This window comes from Triticum aestivum, chromosome 4A (assembly GCF_018294505.1).
Source record: "Triticum aestivum cultivar Chinese Spring chromosome 4A, IWGSC CS RefSeq v2.1, whole genome shotgun sequence".
Taxonomy (NCBI): Eukaryota; Viridiplantae; Streptophyta; class Magnoliopsida; order Poales; family Poaceae; genus Triticum; species Triticum aestivum.
In genome coordinates this window covers 321,760,539-321,769,753 of record NC_057803.1, presented here as the reverse complement: position 1 = coordinate 321,769,753, position 9,215 = coordinate 321,760,539, and positions in this window count along the sequence as shown.

The following is a 9,215-nucleotide window of genomic DNA, read 5'->3' as shown; positions in this document are numbered from 1 at the left end:
TATTTATGAACTGGAGCTAGTGCCGTATCGCCCTAGGTTATGACTATTATATGATGAATATCATCCAACAAATTGCCGATCCGATGCCTATGATTTTCCTACATATTGATCTTGCTAAGTTACTACTCACTACAAAAAAATACACTTCCGTGATGATACGTGTTTGTCACAGTAGGTCACGTTTTCTGTCATGCATGTAAATCCATGACAAATTTATGACAGAATCAAGATAGTCATACCTGTGCTGTCGTAGAAGTGTTCCATCACATTACCAAAATTATCATCACGGAAGTGTCCACTTCCATGATGATAAATCGCGCATCACAGAAGTGCTTTCATCAAGGGTGACCGACACGTGGCATCCACTATAACGGAATGCCGTTAAGCTATCGGGTCCGGTTTTGGATCCGAGAACCCGTTAACAGCCCGGACCAATGGGGATTTTCCACGTGTAAAATTCTGATTGACTGGCGGAAACACATGTCAGCTCTACGTTGGCACAGGTGTCACTCATCCAATGGGCGAGATGCGCCTATGATATGTTGGCACGTGGACCGGCCCAAAAGTGGGCCATAAAGTTTAAATGGGCCGACCCAACTAAAGTCTCACAAGATTTTGCGGTCCATAATGGGCCGCCCAGCAAAATGCCCATGAGATTTTGCGTATCATAATGGGCCAGCCCAGCTAAAGGCCCACGAGATTTTGCGGGCCATAATGGGCTGGCCCAGCTAAAGGCCCATAAGATTTTGCAGACCATAATGGGCCGGCCCAGCTAAAGGCCCAACATTCTCAGTTAAGGCCCGTACGGCTAGTGTCAAATCGGCCCGTCAATGGCCTGTCCTAAACTTGTCATCATCGCGGCCCATGGTCACTTCTGGCCCGTTAAGAGTCGGCTAAGTATATGGGCCGAATTACGGCCCGGTGTATTTCCAGCCTGTTAAAGGTCCTGCTTCATTTGGGCCCATTTACATGCCATTGAAACTTTCGGCCCATAAACGTCCGTGAAGGATTTGGGTCATATTCGGCCATGTCTGACATTCGGTCTGTTAGAGGCCCACTATAGATTTGGGCCACTTTCGGCCTGTTGTGATTTTTGACCTGTTAACGTCGCACGAAATCAATGGGCCATATGTGGCCCAACGTCACATCGGGCCCATTAACGGCCCATATAAAAATGACGATAATCTAGCCCGACCGAACTTCCGGTCTGTTAAAGGCCCGTCTATTAGGTCGGCGCATTTACGGCCCGTCCAAATTTTGGCCTGTGAAAGATCCGCATCGTAAATGGGCCACCATTTCGGCCTGCTAAGACTAGTGGGTTATTTGGCACAATCAGGGCCCAATCTCACTTTCGGTCTTATAAAGGCCCATGTTTTTTATGGGCTTGAGATATTTACACCTGTAAATGGCCTATTGTTACTAAGGGCCCAAATTATGTTTAGGCATGTTAAAGGCCCACTATGGGCACATGCCTACCAGAAAAATATGAAATCTTATGCTGATTTAGGCCCAGATATTTTTAGTGGGCTACATCCAAATTTTGGCCCATAATCGTTTTTAGCCCAATTGAAATGGGCCCGACGAATGTTGGCATGTTGGGATCCTACGAAGCTTACGGCCGAATACATTACTAAGATAAACCTACACTATACAAAAATAGCGTCATAATTATTGCAGCCTTTGGCAGCATCATAAATGCTGTATCACAACAAAATAAATTCCAACCATACAACAAAAGGCCTGTTGGCATAAAGTTTATAGTCCATGCAGATAAAGGCACCATCAGATGTATAGAAGCACAGAACATTTGACCTGAGTGCTAATGTTTTAGGCTGTAGAATCTGATGGAGCAGCATGATCTTCACCTTTTTTCTGCCATTGCTCTTGAACAACGAAGCAAATGTCTAATAGTCTGGTTTCAAAACCATTCATATCTTTACGACATTTGTCAACCACTATTCTTGTTTCCAAAACGACATCCATTAGGGATTGATTTGTGTCTGGAGCACAGATATATCACTCTGTCTAGCAGGAAGATTTTGTTCAGTAGGCGATTTGGACGAGGTTACCTTGACAACCAACCCAGAATTATGCAGGAAGGTGCTTTTTGCACTGTTAGTGGAGAGATACTGACGCACTGCAGCAAGAGGTGACATTGTGCCTGTGGTAGCCTCGTCACCTTCAGGTGGTTGTGGCTGTTCAATCATTTTTTCCGTAGCTTCCTGAAAGTTTGAACTTCTAGATTAGTGTACCAGATAAGTTACTAATGAGACAAAAATAAACAAAGTAGGTTACACGTTTATACATAACTTATTTTGGTGAACTACTGTAATACATTAGCATGTATTGCAGTGCCAACTACATAATAAAATCACTTTCAGAACATATGTCCATGTAGCATGCCTACTTTATTGTCTATTTCCTCACATTCATTGACATCTAAGGATAAAGAGACATGGTTTAAAGTAGGATGAACATAGTATGACATCATTCATATCATGGGCAAACAAATATAAAACAAATAGGCTATTTTATAATTGTGTGCACACGTGAACATAACAACTAGAATACAGATCAAGACCAAAAGAATATCCTTCATCTCTTTTAAACCATGTAAGGTGAAATGATACGTTAAGACAACTGTTTATAAAAGTCAACAGAGTAACTAACATTGGCTGTAAACCAAGTAGTTAAACAAACACATCACAGTACCAATCAGTTCAAAGGCAGGAGGAGTAAGGACTTACAACAACGGCTTGATCTAGTGTGCTCATGCCCTTCATCTTGCTGGTGTGGCAATCCCTGAAGATTTGCACTGCATTCAGTTCAGGTTCTTTTTGGTCCACACAGGCTTTCCTTTGTATTTGGAACAAGTCAATATAGATACAATAATATGGCACGGAAAAAAGAAGTAGCAGCTATTGACAAGAGCCTCGCAGTGTGCAATATAGCTACGAGATCATGTTGTCTGCTGGAATTTCACTTTAGAACGGTTGGTCTTGTTCTTCAAACAGTTAGCCTAGAAGAAGATACACTTGTAAGGCACATACATAAATACAAGTTCAATATGTGGTCTGATCAAATACATATAGCCTACCTGATACTTTGGATCAGACTAGTGTTTAACGAGGGCTGTCCAGTCTTCATCTGTAATATATTCCACTGGAGATGTTTGGGCGATTTCATTGTTAGCCTTGCCTTCAAAGTGAGATTTTCTAAGGTGGTACCGATACTGTCATAGAGCAGACTGAAAAACATGAGTGCATGCTTGTTTAGTTGCACCATCTTTCAGATCCAACTTGAACCTCATCTGTTGAAAAAATAATGTGAGTCTTATTAGGAGGAAGCTAGAAAGTATGGGACAGAGCAAGACAATATTACTAATTGCGATGAATAACATTAGTTATGGATAAATGGTCAAGGAAGGTGTTAAAATGGGTATTGTCTTTCTCATTCATGTACTGGATCCATGTTGGGAGGATACGTGCATGACACCTAACGGCAACAACTGCCTCTGATACTAACTTGGCTAATTCTGTAGGATCACGAGGCCTTTTTAAACCTGCCTCAAAATGGATCTCCATTCTTCCTCCTTAAATTTTGTTAATCTGTCAAGCATTATCCCTGATGTCTGTTTCCGCTTGCGTCGTGGTGCTAGTTCAACAACGAATATGGAAAGTGTTAGTGTACATCAAACTACGAGAGTACATATAAAGGAGCATGCAACTGCAACTTGACTTGGTCAGGTACCATCTTGGTGTTGATGCTCATGAGGTTCATCTGATCTTGCCAAGTCCTGTTGTGTCAGTAGTGCTTCAGAAGTAGTGTTAGGTGTGAAGGCAGCTTGGGAACTGGCCAGTTCCGGAGCAAACGAACGAGTAACTCATTGAGATGTTGGTACAGTTGAAGCGGATGCTGCAGCTGGTGGAGCAGGTGATACTGTGTTTGTAGATTTAGCCGATGGACTTGGACCTTCTACTGCACTATAAGTACCAGCAGAATCTGGACAACAGATCCTTTCCGTTTCTCCCGACGAGTAACACCACTCCCTACTATATTATTTTCCTTGATCTTTTTTGACTTTGCCATGGGAAGCCATACCCACAACACAAAAGAATAAAATCTCTCTTCAGAACTCATTGATGCATGATACAGACAAGCAATACTTTGATGTAAGACAACCGTATGAGGATGGAATATGTAAGAAAAATAGGACGACATGACATATTCACATCTACGATGTGTAAACTAAGCAGAAGGATTTTCAAGAAAATAGAAGTAATGCAAGCTAGACACCATATGAAAGATGCAACCAATATTACTCTGCCAAGTTAAAAGTGTCTTGTCATAAGTGGCAATTCGAAAAATTAGAAGCAGTACAACGTAGAAATCAATGCAAGATGCAACCACTATGGAACTGCCATGTTAAAAGCGTCCAATCATGAGTGACTAATGCGGGATACACAACAATAGTACTTTGATGTAAGAACATGGTATGATAGATAGATGCAGTGTATTCTAGACACAGAACGCCATGTCATATGCACATGTATAACGTATAAACTCAGCAGGTGCAATTTAATCAAATAGAAGAAATACAGGCTATACAACATATGCAACATGAAACCAATTATCACACTATCAACTTAGAGCAAGCACCTGCGATGGTGGAGTACGGGAGATGAACTCATCATGTAGACTTGGGACTTCAACTTCATTAGCAATAGCAGTGGCAAATCTAGAGAGTCTCTGTTTGTGTCGGTGCGGAGGACCACAACATCCGCTAACTTACTCTTTTCCTTCCTATTTTCTGACATTGCCTTATGAAGTCAAAACCACAAGAAGATGAATAAAATTACCTCTGCATAACTGGTTGATGCATGATACAGACGAACACTACTTTGATGTAAGGCAAGCGCATGATAGGAGGATGGAATATATACAAAAAAAGAAAGCGTTTCATATTCACACGTACGATAGGAGGATGGAATATGTATGAAAAAACAGTAAGCAGAAGGCATTTCAACAGAATTAGAAGAAATGAAAGCTAGGCACCATATGAACATGCAAACAATATCACTCTATCAGGTAAAGAGTGTCTTGTCATAAGTGCCATTTCAAGAAATTAGAAGCAGTACAAGCTAGAAGACAATGCAATATGCAACCTACATCACAGTCCCAAGTTAAATGTGTCTTATGGGTAAGTGATCATTGCAGGTATACATTGTAAGCTACGTAGATGCAATTCAACATAATTAGAAGCAATACAAACTAGACATCATACGGAAAACACAACCACATATAACTGTTCCAAGTTAGAGCAAGCACCTGTGATGGTGGAGTAGGGGAGATGTGCTCATCATGTACACGTATGTTCTAGAAACAGGAACACGTGTCATATTCACAGGCATTATGTGTAAAGTAAGAAGATGCAATTCAACAAAGTTAGAAGCAATACAAGCTAGACATCATACACAACATGCAACCACATATAGTAGTGCCAAGTTAGAGCAGGCACCTGTGATGGTGGAGTAGGGGAGATGTGCTCATCATGTACACGTATGTTCTAGAAACAGGAACACGTGTCATATTCACAGGCATTATGTGTAAAGTAAGCAGATGCAATTCAACAAAGCTAGAAGCAATACAAGCTAGACATCATACGCAACATGCAACCACATATAATAGTGCCAAGTTAGAGCAAGCACCTGTGATGGTGAAGTAAGGGAGATGTGCTCATCATCTACACAGCTACGTTGACTGTCTAGCCTTGCGTTGTCTTGCGAATCTTGTTGGGAGGATGGCAGAGTAGAATCTGTAGAGAACCTCCGTTTCAGTTGCTCAGAAGGACCACCATCATCCAATGCCTTGCCAATTTCGTTCAACTTTATTGATTTTGCATTGTGAGGTCAAACCGACAAGAAAAAGGAATATAATTCGCTCTTCAGAACTCATTCATGCATGATACTGACGAACACTACTCTGATGAAAGGCAAAGTCATGATATGAGGATGGAATATGTACGAAAAAATGGACGGCTTGACATATTCACACCTATGATGTGGTAACAAGCAGAAGGCACTTCAACAAATTAGAAGCACTGCAAACTAGACACCATATGAAAGGTGCAAGCAATATCACTCTGCCAAGTTAAAACTGTCTCGTCATAGGTGGCATTCATCAAACTAGAAGCAATACATGCTAGAAATCATATTCAAGACGCAAACCAATATCACACTGCCAACTTAAAGGTGTTCCATCATAAGTGACTGATGCAGGATACACAAGAAGAGTAGTTTCATGTAAGAACATGGTGTGATAGACAGATATAGTATGTACCAAAAACAGGGAAGTGTGTCATATTCACATGCATCATGTGTAAGCTAAGCAGATGTAGTTCACACTAATTAGGAGCAATACAAGCTAGACACCATATGCAACATGCAACCAGACATCACACTGCCAAGTTAGAGCAAGCACCTTGGATGGTGGAGTAGGGGAGCGGAGACTTGGACCTTGTAATGCACTATCAATACAAGGGGAATCGGTGCAGATGCTCCGTTTACATTGCTGCAGAGGACCACCATCATCGCTTTCCTTCCTCTTTCTTGATTTTGCCTTGTCAAGTCAAACCCACAAGAAAAAGTAATAAAATTTGCTCTTCAGAACTCACTGATGCATGATACTGACGAACACTACTCTGATGGAAGGCAAAGTCATGATACGAGGATGGAATATGCACGAAAAAATGGACGGCTTGACATATTCACACCTATGATGTGGTAACTAAGCAGAAGACACTTCAACAAATTAGAAGCACTACAAACTAGACACCATATGAAAGGTGCAATCAATATCACTCTGCCAAGTTAAAAGTGTCTTGTCATAGGTGGCGTTCATCAAACTAGAAGCAATACATGCTAGAAATCATATTCAAGACGCAAACCAATATCACACTGCCAACTTATAGGTGTTCCATCGTAAGTGTCTAATGCAGGATACACAAGAAGAGTAGTTTCATGTAAGAACTTGGTGTTATAGACAGATATAGTATGTACCAAAAATAGGAAAGCGTGTCATATTCACACGTATCATGTGTAAGCTAAGCAGATGCAATTTACACTAATTAGGAGCAATACAAGCTAGACACCATATGCAACATGCAACCAGATATCACACTGCCAAGTTAGAGCAAGCACCTTGGATGGTGGAGTAGGGGAGCGGAGACTTGGACCTTGCAATGCACTATCAGTACAAGGAGAATCGGTATAGATGCCCCATTTACGTTGTTGCAGAGGACCACCATCATCGCCTTCCTTACTCTTTTCCTTCCTCTTTCTTGATTTTGCCTTGTCAAGTCAAACCCACAAGAAAAAGGAATAAAATTTGCTCTTCAGAACTCATTGATGCATGATACTGACGAACACTACTTTCATGTAAGGCAGCCGCGTGATAGGAGGATGGAATATGTATGAAAAACAGGACGTCGTGACATATTGACATGTATGATGTATAAAGTGTAAACTAAGCACAAGGTGCTTGAACTTGTTAGAATCAATGCAAGCTAGAAACCATATGAAAGATGAAACCAATATCACTCTGCCAAATTAAAAGGGTGCCCTAACAAATGTATTTGACCAAATTAGAAGCAATACATGGCAACAAGATAGAAATAATATGCAATATGCAATGAATAAAGGTGACTGTCGGTGTCAAAACCGACAGATCTCGGGTAGGGGGTCCCGAACTGTGCGTCTAAGGCGGATGGTAACAGGAGGCAGGGGACACGATGTTTACCCAGGTTCGGGCCCTCTTGATGGAGGTAATACCCTACACCCTGCTTGATTGATATTGATGATATGAGTATTACAAGAGTTGATCTACCACGAGATCCTAGAGGCTAAACCCTAGAAGCTAGCCTATGGTATGATTGTATGTTGTCCTACGGACTAAACCCTCCGGTTTATATAGACACCGGAGGGGACTAGGGTTACACAAAGTCGGTTACAAGGGAGAAGATCTACATATCCGTATTGCCAAGCTTGCCTTCCACCCCAAGGAGAGTCCCATCCGGACACGGGACGAAGTCTTCAATCTTGTATCTTCATAGTCCAATAGTCCGGCTGTCCGAAGACCCCCTAATCCAGGACTCCCTCAGTAGCCCCCGAACCAGGCTTCAATGACGATGAGTCCGGCGCGCAAATCGTCTTCGGCATTGCAAGGCGGGTTCTTCTCCAAATTTTGAATATCTGCTGAGTAGTGTCCGGCTCCCCATAAATGTTGCACTTCTTGGCTTCTGCGCCCAATAAGGGCTATCTTCCACGTGTCGAGCGAATGCGAGGAGCCGGGGCATTTTTACATTCGCCACCCTAGCCATGTAAGTAAACTGTCTATTAAAGGGACGGGGATTCTTAGATCCAAACCACACCATCCTCCCACGGCGAGTATCCATCGGAGCGCGCTCAAAAAAATCCATTCCAACATGGCCGGCCATCGCAGCTCCTCCTCCCGCTCCCGCAGACCTAAGCCCGGTGATTGGGAGAAGTGTTCCGTCTCGCACATCCAATTAGTAGAGCTGCAGACCCACGGATTTCTCCCTCCAGCATATTTGGTCCCTGTTCGAGCCGGGCTCGCCACCTATAATGGCAGGAAGCAAGCGGAGAGCTTCCCCAATCCCTCCAAGGGGGAGCGGGTATGCCTTGTCCCTTATTTACTAAGGGGACTTGGATTTCCAATCCATTCGTTCCTCCGCGGGCTCCTGGAGTTTTACGGCCTCCAGTTGCATAATTTTACCCCTGCTTCCACATTACACATCGCTGGTTATGTTGCCCTTTGTGAGCTGTTTCTGGGATGCGAGGCTCATTTCGAGCTGTGGAAGAGGCTATTCTGCCTTGTGCCCCGCACACAGGAGGGGTCACTATATCAAGTGGGCGGAGCTGAAATATGGCGCATCGCCAGGACTGGATACCTGTCCGGTACCCCGAAGAAGACGTCCGAAGACTGGCCTTCGGAGTGGTTTTACATGGAGGACGTCCCCCTTCCGAATCCTATTCGGAGAGGTCTTCCCGAGTTCAACAATGCTCCTCTGAAGAAACGCCGAAGCTGGTGCCCATGGAGCCCCCAGGAGGAAGACAACGGAGAAGTCCTTTACCTGATGGACCGGATTAAAGTGTTGGCTCAATTAGGATTGACAATAATCGAGGTTATGTCAATAT